At 50.0% G+C, this 15,089-nt stretch overlaps 1 pseudogene; it reads left to right on the top strand.

The window, feature by feature from the left end:
• Positions 1 to 1,744: 1,744 nt before the first annotated feature.
• On the top strand, positions 1,745 to 7,171 carry LOC134484596 (kallikrein-2-like; annotated as a pseudogene).
• The last annotated feature ends 7,918 nt before the right edge of the window (positions 7,172 to 15,089 follow it).

Below are 15,089 nucleotides of genomic sequence, written 5' to 3'. Positions count from 1 at the left end.
GACCCCTTGGGCACTTGACTCAGAGCCCCAACCCAAGCCCCAACTCACTCCTGGAGTCTTGACCCCCCTTTCCTGGGTTCCGCCCCTGCTCTGCCCAGGACCCGCCCTTCCCTCTGAGGCCTCGCCCTCACCAGCCCATAGCATCAAGAGTGTGGAGCACTACTATAGTAAAGACTATACATGGACTGACCCTGGACTCTGACCTCATAGGTAGCATTGAATATCCTAGTAAGAGCACCAGTGTAAGGGGAAGCCCTGGGTCCTGCAAAGACTGAACCCCTAGTGAACGTGATTGTTGGGGGGAGGGCAGCAATGGGGGGAGGATGAGGAGGGGAACACACATAAAGAAGGGGAGGGGGAGGGGTTAGGGGGATGTTGGCCCATAAACCGGGAAAGGGAATAACACTCGAAATGTAAAGAAGAAATACTCAAGTTAATAAAAAAAAAAAAAAAGAGTGTGGCGCACAAGCACAGGGAGAAGGCCAGCTGGTAGGATACCTGTGGCCTCAGGTGCAGCCTGTTGCAGTTGAAGACCACAGCCAGTCTGAGACACAGAGGAAGCCCTAGAAAGACACAGAGACACCCCTCTCCCTCAGAGCAGCAGAATTGGAAATCTAGCCACACCTCTGAGTAGGAGCAGCTCTGGGCTTGGGGGTGGGGGTGGGGTTCCGGAATATCCAGTCACCCCTGTCCTTGCCAACTCTTCTTGCTGAGGAAACTGAAGATGAAGTCTATCTGTTCAGGCGTCGGCAGACTGGTCAGAAGGAGAAGAACATGGTGGGCAGGAGGATGAGGCATAGTGCCAGGGCCAGAAATATGAAGTCTTTGCTCATGTGAGTGTGAGTGGGGAGGAGAGTCAGAGAGATGACTACAGTTATTCTCTCTCTCTCTCTCTCTCTCTCTCTGAGTCCAACCTAATTACCCCAGAGGCTGGGATGGAGAGCCATCTCAAGGCCTGCCTGAGCAGTTTAGAGACACCTAGACCTTATCTGTCTCAAAATACAAAGTATAAGCAGTCCAGGGGTCCTGGGGCTGTGGCTTCACTGGTAGAATGCTTGCCTAGCATGTGTGAAGTCCAGCACTCCAGCCTCAGCATGAATGCTGGGCTTGCTGACCTCCAGCTCAGCTCCTGCTAGAGAGACCTTGTCTCAAGGGAGTAAGGTGGACACTGACAGTGGGGGTCATCTTGTCCTCCCCTGCCCTCCATGCCCGACACAGATGCCTGTACCAGCAGACACACACACACACACACACACACACACACACACACACACACACACACACACGCTATAAACACATAAATATTCAGAGGTGTTAGAGAGATAGTCTTGACCTCAGAGCGGCAAAGGGGCCATTGGCATAGATTGCACTGACCACTGAGACTTGGAAGTGAGGTTTTTATTGGGGTCTAGGTAAGGAGACTTTGAGGGCCAGTCATACCCCTGTTCTTGTTACCCATTCCAGAACTTTCAGCTCCTTTGATCAAGCTGCCCTGCCCATGGGACCATTCCCAGTTACATCTCAGACCCCAGGATTTCATCCAGTGTCCGCAGAACTAGGAGATTTGGGTTCTCGTGCTCAGCCACTCTCCTTGGTGTAAGTGTACGTCGCCCAGACTTAGAGGAGAGGCTCAGATATCTCCCATGTGCCTGCAGGGCCGGGTGGAAGTGTGGAGGGGTGAAGGCTTTCTAAGGTCTTGCAGAGAGACCAAAAGACCTCAGCTCCAAGCTCAAACCCTGCTGCCATGTGGTTTCTGGTTCTGTGCCTCATGCTGTCTCTGGGGGAATATGGTAAGAAGTTGAGGATTCCACAGGAAGAAAAGGGGACCAGACTCCTCCCTTCTTTCCCATAAGTCTTCCCTCTCACAGCAGCACAGTGTCATTCTCCAGACCATGGAGTTCCTAGACCAGAGATGGGTGTTTTATTTGTCGTGGTGACACTCTACCACCCTATCTCAGCCCTACCATGCTGCATAAACCTTCTTCTTCCTTTTGTCTACCTTGACGTCCTAGAAAATCTCTTCTACTCCACACCCTGCCTCCAGCCAATTTACCTCAGGTGCAGATCCTGGGTCACCTCTGTCTGTCATGGTGAGATTCAGAATTCTTCACTAGAAGACATCCCTCTGCCTTCCAGCACCCCTTAGCCTAACCACAACACTCCTGTCATTCTCACACAGACTCAACTATCACCCTAGGCCCTCCACTTTGACTTCTGTCCCACACTTATTTTGCTGGGAACATAGATTCCCATGAGACACCCTGTTCTATTATTTAACTAAGAGATCTCCTCAAAGATCACAAATAGCTCTGCCCTCTACAGTCTGGAATTAGGTTTTTTTTTTTTTAAATTTTCTTCTTATTCTGCTCTCCTCCTTATCTTTCTGAGAGGGTTGCAGGGGCTCATCTAGAACTGCTTCCTGGGTCATCTTTGGAGTCTAGTCTGTCCCCACCCTTTCCCACTCTGATCTCCTAACCCTACACGGGAGCTTTTTCAAGAAACAGACCTCTTCCATGAGAGCCCATCTCTACTTTGGACATTCTCTCCCTGAGAACACAGTTTCCACCATCATCCACCCCATGCCCTGCTTACTCCCAAACCCCCAGGAGCCTATGCAACTCCAGACATTGCCTCATCTGCTGTTTCCCAGTCTGCTGTCTAGGGTCAGCTTTGTACTCAGAGTCTATGTCTCCCTAGATAAAGCAAACTACCATCGAGCAAGGCAGGTGTGGGTCCTGAAATCCAGTCCACTCTAGCACCCCTTAACCTGACCACCCTCCTGGTCCTCTGCTCCATGTCCCTTCATATCCACAGGAAAGTTTGTCTTCCCAATCCCTTTTCCATGCCAACGCTGGGCCCTACCCAGAATTCCTTTCTGCAGGTGCCTTTCCCCTCGTGCAGTCCAGGATCATTGGAGGCTGGGAGTGGGAGAGACATTCCCAACCCTGGCAAGTGGTTGTGTATCACTATGACAAGGTTGTCAGGGGTGGTGGGGTGGCGTCCTGGTCCAAACGCAGTGGGAACTCACAGCTGCCCACTGCATCCCAGGTAGGATGGGCTCAGGTGTGGCTGTGGCTGGAGCACTTACCCGACAAGCAAGGATCCCTGGGATCCATCTCCCAAACACATTAGTAGGAAGAAAATTGGGGTGAAGAAAGCTCCTCTCCTTCAAGGAAGACTATGCCACCCTCTTCCTTAGAAGACCTCATGGGAGGTAGAGGTCTGAGGGATGAAGGTTGGTGCTGGGTCAGAAGGGCAGAGGGGTGGATGGGCCATAAGCACCTGAGTCTCTCCTCATGTCTCCCATTTTTGTCTCTCCTCTTTCCCTGACTCCATGCCTCTGCATCTGTCCTATCTCTGTCCTCCTCTGGGTGCCTCTATGACCATCTATCACTATTGGTCCTCCCTTCTAGATCTATGCCCAACTCTATCTGGGTCTGGGTCTCACTCTCCATCCCCATCACTACTGACCACACTGAAGAACAGGATTCACTGCGCCCTACAAGGCTGGAATGGGGGGACCCATATGCCAATGTGAGGGAAGTCCTCAGCTTCTCCAGACCAACCTGGCACTCTAGGATCATGTCCAGGCTGGGGGACACCAAGGGAGAGGTTGGACAGAGCTGTGTCAATACAGCTGGATGAGCACAGAGACAGGGCAGGGTACTGGGAGGAAGTGGGTTCAAAGCTTGGCCTGTGACCATATCACAGGTACCAGGCAAGCTCCGGCTAGCCCAGTGTACCCAAGTGGCTCTCAGGCCTGCCCTTTCCCTGTTCCATTTCCCCTTCTCTCTTTACTTCCTGCCTCACTGCCCACTTCCTCTGTTTGTCTCTGCCTCTTTTCCGTCCCCAGTCCCTTCTTCTCTCTCATGTACTTACTGCTCCCATGTGTCTCCACCTGCTTTCCCATGGTGCTTCACACTGCCCTTCCCCCTGCTACCTTTCTAGTTCTCTTGATTTAATCATGTGTGTGTGATGCATGTGTGATACTGTTGGTGCTTGTGTGTGAGCATGCGTGTGTGTATGGAGGCCAGGAGCAGATGATAGCTGTCTCCCTCTCTTGCTCTCCCGCTTCTGTTTTCTAAGTTGATTTATCACGTATTTGTTTTGCATGTGTGAGTGTGTGTGTGTGTGCAAGAATGTATGACGCTACATGAGCTAGGAGATCATGAGACAGCGTGCAGGAGACAGTTCCCTCCCTCCACCATGCAGGTCTTGGGATTGAACGTGGATCACCATGCTTGCCTGCAAGGGCCCCTACCAACTGAGCCACTTCACTGCCTGCATCTTTTTTCTTTAATCACCTTAATAAAAAATCCTGTATATGAGTGATTTGCTTCTGTGTGTGTCTGTGCACTATGAACTAGAGTTACAGACACTTGTGAGCCAGCAGGTATGTGCTGGGAATGAACCCAGGTCCTCTGAAAAAGTAGTCAGTGCTCTTATCCACTCAGCTAACATCTCTCTAGCCAAATTTTGCCCCTATTTTTTGAGACAGGAGCTCAAATATTCAGCATAGCTGGGTCCCAGGCAGCACTAGAAATCATCATGTCCCTGTGTCCTCATCTGAGAGTTCCAGGAACGCACAACTCAACCTGATTGGCATCTCAGTTCCTAAGGTCAATGTCAGGTGCTCACACTAGTGCAGTAAGCTTGTTACCTGCTGAGCCCTCTCACACCCTGGTGCCCCTGCCTTTCCCATTCTGTCTCCGTCTCCCTCCCTCTCCTGCCAGTCCTTTCCTGCTCTCTCTGCTGTCCATTCTCTCTTTCCCCATCCATCTCTCCTCTCATTCTCCCTTTTGTCCAGATCCTCTACCTGCTCCTTCTCCTTTGTCTCTGCTTCCTCCCTCACATAACAAGGTGAGGCTGGGTCAGCACAGCCTGGATGCTGATGAAGACACTGGCCAGTATGTCCCTGTCCGACATTCTATCCCACACTCACTCTACAACAGGAGCCTCCGAATGCCTTTTCTCAGCCCGGATGCTGACAACAGCCACGACCTGATGCTGTGTCAGCTGAGGGAGCCGGCCAACACCACAGAGGCTGTGAGGGTGACTGAGGAGCCCACTGAGGAGGCTAAGCTGGGGAGCTGCTGCCTGGCATCCGGCTGGGGCAGCACCAGGCCAGATAAGTGTGTGCCTGGGTCAGACCCTGTAACCTGGAGCAGGAAATATGGTTCTGGAAGAACAGGCCGGGCAACTGAGCTTCTGTATTCCTGTCATGGTTGTGTTCTCTCTGAACACAGCTCTAAGTGCAAAGATGCTGCAGTGTGTGGACCTCACCCTCATGTCCAGTGATGTCTGTACAGACACCTATTCACAGAGGGTGACAGAATTCATGCTGTGTGCTGGACACCAGGAAGGCAGCAGAGATACCTGCATGGTGAGCAGCCCCAACCCCAGGTCGCTGAGAGAAGACATGGAGACCACCAGAGTGAAGGAAACTGATTCTGGTCTGAGGCCAGGCCAGCATCTCCTCAGATGCTTAGACACCATAGCCGTTCAGCGCCCTGCCCTGCAGTGTGTCACAGCATCCTCTGCTCCAGTCCTGTCCCTCTCCTTCCCAAGCCACCCTATGTCTCTCACTCTTCCACATCCAGGCCTCTCAGCCTGTGAACGCCTTTTCTTATGGATCTCCATGGTGCCTATGACCATCCTAGACCCTGGGCAGCCAACAGTGAGCATAGCACAGCCCCTCCCTCCCAGAGCAACATCATGGGGGTGTGGGGAATGCTGCATGGCTTTTCCTTAAGGCAACATTTCTACTCACCACAGACAGAGAAGACAACACACCAGTTCATCCATCTTGGCGAGCTCATGAGTTGTTAGATTAGCCTCAGGAGCACGGAAGGCTACTGCATCATCAAAGAGCCTGCCCCAGGATAGCACTTAGGAAAGCTGCACCTCCTGAGTCTCCTGCACAACTCAAGCCGTTCCACTCAAGACTCTCATGTCCTGAGGGGCCTCCTGATCCCCATGCTCACACCAGGAGGGGGATTTGGATGTGGAGAACACAGATCCAGAAAAAGTGGCAGCCATAAGCACCAAGCACAACTCAGGCATGATGGGGTAGAATGTAAGGTGATGGAGCCATGAGGCGGACAAGAGGCCTGAGACTGGGAGGGTCACTGTGGTAGGAGGGAATGCTGTGTGCAAGGTTAGAAGAGGCAGTACCTGACACAGGGGTGAGGGTACTTAGAACTGGGGGGGGGAGAGCGGGAGGCAGGTACCAGGTCCTCAGGGGAGGGGCCAGAGGGCTTGGGGGGAACCAAGGAGCTTGTGACTAAATAAGTGTCAACAGACAGAGTGTGAATGGGGCTCAGAGCACATGAGAGGTCGCTTTAGACAGGGCCTCAGGTGGGCCACATGAGATACTTTACTCTCTGGTGTGCTGTAAGGGGTCTGTGGGTGGTGCTGGACTGAGCTGGGACAAGCTGACTCTGCTCTCAGGCGCCCTCTGGTGGTCATGAGATCAGTTTGCAGGAAGGCTGAAGGGGGAGGGCTTGTATCAGGCTTGAGCTGGGTGAAGACTCCAACCAGATCTTTATCCTCATCTGGTCTCACCCCACCCCCTTCCTGAAAGGTATTTCCACAGTCTCTCCTGCTGCATTGCCTCCAAACTACCCTTCTAATGTCAGAGCTGGCCTTTCCCAGCCCCTGCTCACCCTTTGTTATGAGATATCTATCATAGAAAATGTTCGTGTGAATGGGGCCAGGAGATGACCCCACAGGCAGTGTCACCTCTGTTCCCCTACTGCTGACCTGGGGACCCTGCCTTCTGTTTCCCCTTACTGACGCGGAGACACTGCCTTCAGTACAGGAGATGTATCTGTTTGCCTTTCCCTCTGCCCAGGGTTTCAGGCTATATTCCCTTTGGGATGCTATCCTACATTTTCCTGGCAGGCAAACTGCAAAGTTTCGATCAGTAATCTGTTGGTGGTTAAGGATGAGAGGTGGGGCACCCAGACAGAAAGTGGGATGTTCTCTCGCTCTACCTCCGTGCCTTCTTCTCTCATGGTGACTCTGGAACCACACTCATCTGTGATAGGAGCTCCAAGGGATTACATCATGGGGTGGTAACCCCTGTGCCTATCCTAAGAAGCCTAGCATATTCACCAAAGTGTCAAAATGCATGAACTGGATCAAGGCCAACATACACATCACGCCATGATGTCCTGAGCCTTCCCTAGTAAACTGACATTCATCGATTTCATGGTCCACAGCATCCCTTTCTATAGACTCTACGCATCTGGGGGCCCACAACTCAGCTGGCAGAATACAAAACCTCCTGCCTCTTCCAACTCTGGTTCTTAGCAGGAAGAAAGAGCAGAGACACTTGGTCCTGGAGGTCTCAGAGGGGTTCCATATGCCTCTCCCAACATAACAGCATGGCAGGTCTGAAAATTGCTCAAGCAGAAGGAGGTGGTGGTGGCCTTGGAATGTGTGTGTTGCAGAGATGGAGGGAGAGGGTCACCCAGGAGACAGAACAGAAGCAAAAAGTGACAAGTCCATGCATCCCTGGGCAAGATCTCAGCCCCATGCAACTGGGTACATGCTCGGGTGGTACTAAAATGTCACCCTCATTTTTTTCTGGAGATCACAATATGGTTAAGGAAATTCTGAACAGAGGAAGGAGGTCAATCCATGTATCAAGGCTGGGGAAAACAAGAGAGGGACTAGAGTCGGGAACCTTATTCACTTTGTGGGTGATGGTGACAACAAGCCACAATTAACAGAGGGACTCTCGGTCACAGATGTGGAGCTAGGGTGTGCCATGGGTGAAGATGATGGATGACAGGGAGCAGAGAGGGACCCAGAGTCAAACTCACAGGTGACCTGTGGGGTGGAGAGAGAAACCTTACCACTCCCACCCCCTGTCAGAGGCTCCTATGGACAGCGGTGTGTCAGGACACGTCCAGAGGGCTTCCATCAACAGCAGCTCAACAAGCTGATGGCCAAATCCGCATTCACACTTAGAGTCTTGCTGTCAGAACAAACTGCTACTGATGTCCAGGGCTCCACTGGATTGATATCCCACTCATGCAGGAAAGTCTCAGGCATCCAAAATTGTCCCAGGAGGGACTCAAGTTAGGGTTTTCTCAAGGTTGAGTGCCTTTGCCTCTAGGGAATCTTCTACAGCCCAGGAGATGAAGGAAGAAAGACTTAGGAAGAGGAGGAGAGAGGAAAGGAGGGGAAGGGGGGGAGAGGAAAGAAAGCAGTGGGGAAGGAAGAGAAGGGGGAAAGCTGAGGAAAACAGCAGCCCTGGTGACATCCTGTGATCTGTTGACCAGTGAGTGGGCATGCGGAAGAAAGTGCATGTATGGGGACAGACACACACTCACTGGTGCATGGTGGTCACTCCATTGCTTTTTCTTCCCATCCTTGTGCAAGAAAGAATCTCACCCTAGGTCCGCAGGGTATGGATATCCAGCCTTCCATACTGGACATGAGAGACCATAGAGTGTGTCATAGGGATATAGAGAGACCATAGCTGAGGAATAGGGCATGGCTGGGCACATGAGACCACACCACTGTAAGTAGGATCAGGCTGAGGAGTGACACAACTTAGTGAACTGCAGTTCTCCTAGGGAGAATGGAATTGTGGCATCAATATCCGGAAGGCTGGCAGGGTATGAGGACTTTGTGAGATACTGCTGGTGGTGCCACTGATGGAGAAAGAAGCTAGGTTGAGGGCCTTCCTCAGGGTGGGGCTCTGAGGGCTCTGAGGCCTCCTGGTGACAGACTTTGAGACAGAAGCTGCTGGTGAGGACACTGGGTGCGACTGGGTCCCTCCCTCACAGGCAGCAGCCTATGGAACCCAGTGCATGGGCTTCAGGACTGTATTACTGGTCAGGAGGACAGGGTCTGAGTCACGGCTATGGCCCTGGGAGAGGAGGTGGTGCCTGAGCTACTCCAGGAGCTGAAGTCTGGTGAGATCATACCCTACAAGGAGGCTGAGAAACAACATGGATGCTCCACTCTCCCATCCAGCTGGGCCTGTTAGTCACACCAACAAAACCAAGTCCCAATGGAAAAGCTGCCTCTTCTAGAGGCTTTGCGAGTAGGGTGAAGCCTGCCTAAAGTGTAGACCAGGACATAGTCCATGCTCCCCCTGGAGTGCCTCCTATGCAATAAACTGCCATCTTCTAAACAAAGGTCTCTGCACCTCAGATGAATTTTTTTGATGGAGATCACAGGGCATAGGGAGCCAGGGGCAATCCAGCAAAAGGTCTTGGTGACTGAACCATAAGTATGTGACGTGTCATTTGGTGACTAAAAATATTTAATTTGGATTCCAGGTTGAGTTAGAAATGTCCTAATAAGGGGCTGGAGAGAAGACTTGGCCGTTAAGACTGCTGACTCCTCTTCCAGAGGACCTAGGTTCATTTGCCAGCACCTAAATGGCGGCTCACAACTGCCTGTAATTCCAGTTTCAGGGGATTTCACACTCATACAGGAAAAACATCAATGCACCTAAAATAATAATAAATAAATAAATCTTTTAAAAAAGGAATGTCCTAATAAATATTCTGAAGAAGATAGGGCAAGATATTGACAAGATAGATGATGAAAGCATAATGCAAGGCAGAATAGAACTAGGGATGAAGCTTTGAATATACTGAAAAAAGAAAATTGTCAAGATGAGAGGATCTAGGCGAGGTCAATGACTCGGTCACTAAAGTGATCAGTGTGCAAGTTCGAGGAACGGAGTAGGAGTCCCCAGCATGCACATAAAAGCCAGCTAGGACAGTGTCTATCTCCTGGAGATGGGAGACAGATTCCTGGTGCTGTTTGACAATCAGTCTAGCTGGATCAGAATGAATGTTTGTCTCCCCCCACCCCAAACACACAGAAAAAGAAGAGGGGGAAGAAAGAGGGAAGGAGGAGAAGAAAGCAGAGAGAAAGGAAAAGGGAGAGGAGGAGTTAGAGCAGGAGGGAAAGAAGGAGGGTGAGGAGGACGGAGAGGAGGAGGGAAAGGAGGAGGGTGAGGAGGAGGGAGAGGAGGAGGGAAAGGAGGAGGGAAAGGAGGAGGAAGAGACAGGAAAGCAGGAAGAAGAGAAGAGGAGAAATACAACACAATTAGTTATTTGCAATGGACTAAGTAGGATGTCAACTGTCTGATTTCAGATCATAAGTCTCCCCAGGGCGCTCCATGTGTGAGCTGGCCCCCTCCCTGGAAAATACTTGACTACACTGACCAGGCACAGGCTGTCAGCATCCATTACAGTCTCCACTCCACAGACACATATTTTCATGAAAATCCTGTGACAAGGGTCATACCTGCAGCAAACAGGAATCTTCCAGAATGTTCATCCCAGGAGAACAGCACAGACAGTGGTGTGGTCTTCACAGCAATGAGGACAGTGTACAGTGACCCAGGACTGTGAACCATCAAGACAGAGCAGCAGAAACATGGGAGTCTGGGGTAAAGGGGTAAGAGGAGCTGTGAGGCCATACAGGGTGACCAGAGACACAGGGAGACAGGAAGGCCCTGTCCAATGAAGATGAACATCATGGTGTCTGGGGTCGGGCTCTGCGCTGGACCTACCAGAACCCACTGATCACAGTTTAACCTTCTCTGTTCCTCTCTGCCTGGCCCCTTGTCTCCATCACTGTCTGCCACAGTCTCTAAGGTTCAGTCCTGTGAGTGAGAGTCTCATCTCCACCTGACTCTTGTCTTACATCTTCTCCAGCTCTCACCTTCTAAGGACACTGAGGGTTCCTGGAATCTGATCTAGCAGGTTGGTGTATGAATATTGGGTCTCTACGGTCTGGGTCTGCAATTCTGAATCTCTACAGTGGAGTTTTTTGTTTGTTTTTGTTTGTTTGTTTGTTTGTTTGTTTTTTGTTTTTTTGTAGATGACTGGATGACCCAGGATTCTCTTTACCTAGCTCTGTGAATATGTCTGAATACACACACACACACACACACACACACACACACACACAAACACCAACACACAAACACACGGTGACTAACCCTATGAATCTTAAATATACCATGTTGCCTTGATGAAAATAATCACTTTCACAGAGCAGGTCCTGTATTTCGGGCATTATCATTCACACGCAAACACAGAACTTCCCTGTACCCTTAAAAACAATGGATGTCTCACAGATTAAGTAGAACAGTGTGGACAAAGAAATTCTTCAAAGACTGAGAAATGACCTGTTGAGTGCCAGAGGGTTAGATTGGCATGGACTTGATGTGCGGCAGACCCACATGCCTGGGATGAGGAAGTCTGTCTCTCACCCACAAAGCTCTTTGAGCTCACAAAGCCCTCTCGTGGAGATTTGGAATTGCAGACTTAGCCCCAGAGATCCAACATCTAAGGACACATTAGATCAGATTCCAACCAGCTCTGAGACACAGAGTTGGGGCCTCAGTATATGTCAGAATCCCACCTACACTTCACATGCAAACTATTAGAGACTCCCTTCTTGCACAACCAGACTCTATGTGCAAATGTGTGCTTATGGAACATGAGACATCCAAACTTATACTGGAGACTGAATTAGATCAAATTTTGCATCCAAAGATGTCTCAGTGTTGCATATTAATGTATGCATATGAACATGTGTGCTGTGGTTATTGAAGCTACACTGTGAACACAGCTGTCATCCACAGTGCTACGTTAGCTGTGCCCATGGGTCTATGACTGATAAGGTCACAGCCATGCTGTCCTGTTTAGCATTAGTATGGCTGTGATGAAAGACCACCACCAAACCTCTCAGATGACTCTAGCTTGTATCAAGTTAAAACTAGACAGCATGGAGAGAAGGGGACAGAATCCATCAATGCCTGTAGGACAGACCATGGAGAGTGGAAATGCTGAGGACGACTCTGCTCTCATGCATGGTGACACACTTCTGAGGGCTGTAGCCACTGGGTCTCATGCCCAGCCTAGAAGGTGACCTCGTGGACCTTGGCAGATTGAATCCCACACTCACCTCAAACATGTCCCCTCCTGAATGCTCTCTGGGGACTGAAGTTCCTGCCATAGAAAGCAGGCTTCTCATCCTGACATAAGGCACTCAGAGCAGGAAGTCCTCACTGCTGGGGAAGCATTGGAGAAGACAAGAGCTCATTGTTCTAGATCCTGGGGGAGACAGGCGACTGTACCCAGCCTACACCTTCAAATGTTCTTCTCATTTTTGCGTAGGGCAATCCTTTCTTCAGCAGCCCTGGAGTGCAGACTCCAGAGGTTCTGCTTTAGTTCAGACCCCAGCCCTCAAACACTCAGACGGAAAGCTCCAGGCCTAGGATCCTCTCTCTCAATCCCAGGGGTCCACAGACAAGTGCTCAACCCTTAGACCCAGGCAACTAGAGCCCAGCTCTCCTACTGAAAACCACGGGCCCAGACTTCAGCCTATTTATTCCCTCAGACTCAGGACCATTTCCAGCACTTGCTCCTGTAAAACAAGGGTCAAGGCAGCTCCCTCTTCCCTCAGATGGAGGGAAAGTCTTCCTGGTACCACCTAGTGGCTAATTCCTCTAAGTACAAAACCAACTTTTCCACTTGTTCTTGGCTCTGTGTTGCTGCTTCACACTGGGGCCTCCCACACTCATTCACCTCTCCCATGCCTCCAGTTCCTCAACTGTAAATGCAGTCCCAGTCTAGGGAATTTAGGGTACAGAAAAGGACGTCATGTCTGTCAGATTAAAAATAAACAGCCAGGGATGGTGGTGAGCATCTTTAATCCCAGCACTTGGGAGGCAGATTTCTAAGTTTGGGTCAGCCTGGTCTACAGACTGAGTTCCAGGACAGCCAGGGCTACACAGAACATCCTTGTGCAGAAAAAAAAAGAAAGTAAGAATCAAAAACAAAATGTCTTCTTCCACTGACTCTATCCACTCCCATGAGCTCTGTGCCCAGAAAGTGTAACTCAGCACTGACTCCCAGCCAGCAGGAACCCCAGCCACCAGTGTTGCTGGAGAGGGGACTTATTGTTCCTGCCTCTTAAATGAGGAAAACACGGCACAGAAAGACTGAGTGATATGCCCAAAGGCAGGAAGCATTTTGTGTCTGGGCAGGATTTGAGCTCAGTACCTTCATCCAGATCAAATGCCTGAATCACATATTCTAGCTGAATTTTAACCTGATTTTATGTTTGGCAAACATACTTAAAAGGCATTGCCTCACTGTACCCCCAGCGAGACCCTTACCTTCCCATCAGCCCAGACTAAGACTCTGACAGCCAAGCAAGACTGCTTCACACCCAAGGAGCAACCCTGGAACCAAAATCTTAGCCTCTGTCTATAGCTTGGAGACTGCACCAGTCTCCTTGTGAGCTGCCTGTTTGTGCGTGAGGAGTCTAACACTGTCACTTGCTATGCAGACGAAATGTTACTTAGCTTTTCAGAAAAAAAAACTACCCTCTGTGCACTCACTCCCACAAAAGCTCGGACACACACACACACACACACACACACACACACACACACACACACACACACAGAGGGGTAGGAAGGAGGGTGGGAGGGAAAGATGAGTGCACACACATGAACATACACACAGACTCTCACCCGTACACAGACCCGCACACACATTTAAATAATTTTTTTCTTCCCTTGTTATAATTGTTGTCACTGAAGCTTATTTCGTCAGTCTCCTAACCTACCCCTAGTCCTGCAAGCTTCTAAATATCATGCAATGTTTCCTAAGTCTAGAATGTTTTCAGCTTGAGACTTCCTGCTGAAAATGCTGACCTTTCTTGTTCGCTCTGAACTTCCATTGGTAGTTAAACTCAGCTGTTCTGCCTCAAAATTCTCCTCCATGCTAGCCAATCAGTGCTCTCTGTCTCTGTCTCTGTCTCTCTGTCTCTGTCTCTCTCTCTCTCTGTCTCTCTCTCTCTCTCTCTCTCTCTCTCTCTGTGTGTGTGTGTGTGTGTGTGTGTGTGTGTGTGTGTGTTCTCTTAACTAGCTTTCCGACAGTCTCTCTTTTTGTGAGAGTTAGACACATCCTATCCTGCCAAATCTTTCTCTGACTGGTCACTTTGTCTTCCAGTCAATTAGAGATCCTTTCAAATTTGTGTGTTTCCTTCTACAAACTAACTTGACCTTCATTGTTTGGGGTTAAAAGTTTACATTGAGGATGTGTCTAAATTCCAGCCAGAGGGCCGAGGTACACCACAACTAGAAACAGGGCTTTTCAGTAACTAATAAAATTTTGTGGTTCACAATGTAATCAAATATCCTGCAATATATACACACCACTGATACTACAAACTAACTAAGTTAACAGGATGGACTCTGAGCTGGGCTCTGTGAATCCAGTTAGAGTCTCTGAATGCACCCTTGACTGAACGGGCAATGAGCGGGGGTTGGGAGGTCAGGTTCCCTCAACTAAGACATCTGCTTTCCCTGAGCACCAGGACTCACAGGCATTGTCTCACAGGCAAAGACTCCCCAAAGCCTGCACCTCCAGACTACAAGTCAGGCCCTTGTTCAGGGTTGATAGAATCATCACAGAAGGGCTGTGAGCCCAGGAGGGTGTGGTGACCAAGTGGGGATGAACGGAGTGGACAGACTGCAGGGTGAGAAGGCAGAGAGAAGGGTGGGGTGACAGAGCTGTAAAAGATTAGAATGTGAAGCCAGATGGAGAGAGCAGAGATGTGGGGACCTGGCCAAGGGAGAGGCTAACAGGAAATGGCTAGGGTGGGTGAACCACAAGAGGGAAGAGGTTAGTGAATGAAAAAAAGAAATAAAAGGAAGACATGATTGATCCTTTGTGTGGTGGAGGAGAAGGTTTATTGAAGATATGAGGGACCGTAAGATTCAGAGAGGAAAGAGCTGGCAGACTGAGCCAGGTCATGTTAGTAGAGGGAGAAGGAGAGAGGTGAGAGCCAGGAGCCAATAGGCCAAGTAGGCGAAAAAATGGTAACCAGAATGACAGGTTATATAGGGAAGAAGGTCAGGGTAGCCCAGCTTTGAGGACCCTATAACAGGTAGGAACTGAAAGGTATCAGGGGGAAACCTGGCAGCCAGCATCAGCTTGGATACATTAATATGCACTCAGGTTTGAGTCCTAATGAACTGTGAGGACCGAAAGTGGATGTAGGGAAAGCTAAAGAGAGTTTCAGTGGGA

This window comes from Rattus norvegicus, chromosome 1 (genome assembly GCF_021556685.1).
Source record: "Rattus norvegicus strain SHRSP/BbbUtx chromosome 1, alternate assembly SHRSP_T2T, whole genome shotgun sequence".
In the NCBI taxonomy this organism is placed as follows: Eukaryota; Metazoa; Chordata; class Mammalia; order Rodentia; family Muridae; genus Rattus; species Rattus norvegicus.
This window is presented reverse-complemented; position numbering and strand designations above follow the sequence as displayed.